Consider the following 1,857-nt stretch of genomic DNA (forward strand, 5'->3'; position numbering starts at 1 on the left):
TCAGACAAAAGTTTTGTGATTTCGAAGAGGACATAAGGTGATTGGTTTGACTTTGGGTGGCATTATCAAAGTCAGGGCAAGGTCACTTCGAATTTTTTTAATGGAATCTTTCATTTTTCATTATATATTCTTGTAGCTTACTTCAAGAGCTTTCCAAAATATAACTATAAGTTCATTTTCATTAAGTACTTCTCGAATTATAAGGCTTGCAAGTTATAGCATCGCCGGTATTAGCATTACTCAAGGAGTCCAACTAACTGCTAAAACCTGAATGTTGTTTAAGATTATGACCTAGATAACATTTGTCGAGATCAAAGTCATTGGAGATTGTTCTTATTTTCATTTTTGCACTAAAAATTCATTTGTACATAAAAATGAAAAGATAAGCTACAAGAATATGTAATGAAAAATAGATAATTTCATTTAAAAAATTTAAAGTGACCTTGTCCTACCTAAGATCAAACCAATGGTATCATCTTATGTCCCTCTCGATATATGTGTGTGTGTGTGTGTGTGTGTGTGTGTGTGTGTGTGTGTGTGTGTGTGTGTGTGTGTGTGTGTGTGGGTGTGGGAAAAAGTGTGTGTGTGTGTGTGTGTGTGTGTGTGTGTGTGTGTGTGTGTGTGTGTGTGTGTGTGTGTGTGTGTGTGTGTGTGTGTGTATAGAACCATGATTGGCATTATTTTATCCGTCCCCAAAAAACCCAGGAGGTTTTTTGAATTTTGAAAAAAATTGGATTATATGGGAAAAATTAATTTTTTAATTAAAAACATATAACAGGAATGTATTTATAAATATTGATTGAATATAGGGATACTAATAAACTAACTAGACTGATGTAATTATGTTTAAAATCATATAACATATTTTATTTTCGTATAACAAATCAAACTAACCAAGATTTCTTATAAATCAAAGAAAGGATACGGGCAGTAGGAGTCAAGCGCAGAAGACGTCGCAAATAATACATTTATGAAGTATGAAACTTCTTTATTTACTAAAGCGCGCTTACATGTTTCGGTTCACTTTTGAGTCTTCTCAGAGACAACATAATATTTTATTTTAATGCATATTTGATTTTATAAGCCCTCTTTCTATGAAAATTTACTTTGAAATTGAATCTAAATTACATTTAAACAGGGTTGGGTGATTTTTTTTTTTTTTTTTTTTTTTTTTTACGTTAAAGTTAATGACTTATAAAATTAAGTTAAAAGTGGAATGTGAAGGAATAAAAAATTAACTTAATAAAAATTAAGATTGAATTAATTTAAGCTTAAAAAAGAGTTAATTTAAAAAAAAATTATTTTTGAGATAAGAATGTCCTAATTTTTCTTAAAATGAGATTTAAATAACACTTACAATATAGATTATTAGATAAATTTAATTTTTTTATTCACATCTAAGTTACTTATACATAAAAGTCAAAATATCATAAGACATTTTTATCAAAATCTAGCGAGAGAGAGGGTATATATTTACATTATTTCTTTGTTTTTAACCTTTATCTAATTTCTTTAATTTCCTTTCTTTAATTTCCGAAACGACTGTTCACGCATGTTTACGACTACATCGACTATATATTTGTTGACAAAAAATATACATAAAAATTTTGAAAATGGGTGGATATGAAGCACTATTTTACAACAATTCTTCATCTAAGATTCGTTTCATATTTATATTGCTGAAATATAATGTTTATATACACCTTAATGTGATTCAAATATGAACGGGAATAAAGCAAGAATAAAAACTGACTACCATATGGTGTGACTCTTATTATAAAGTCTCTAATTATAAAATCATTGAACTTTTTTTACATTAATTTTTTAATATTTAAAATTTTAATATTTAAAAAAAAT

The 1,857-nt window shown here is 27.6% G+C and overlaps 1 protein-coding gene across 2 annotated transcripts in view; it reads left to right on the plus strand.

Annotated features, from left to right (window-relative positions):
- Positions 1–1,857, plus strand: part of LOC108685852 (ubiquinol-cytochrome-c reductase complex assembly factor 1) — a 5,032-nt gene that overhangs the window by 1,767 nt on the left and 1,408 nt on the right. The window lies entirely within an intron of this gene.

This window comes from Atta colombica, unplaced genomic scaffold (assembly GCF_001594045.1).
Source record: "Atta colombica isolate Treedump-2 unplaced genomic scaffold, Acol1.0 scaffold161, whole genome shotgun sequence".
In the NCBI taxonomy this organism is placed as follows: domain Eukaryota; kingdom Metazoa; phylum Arthropoda; class Insecta; order Hymenoptera; family Formicidae; genus Atta; species Atta colombica.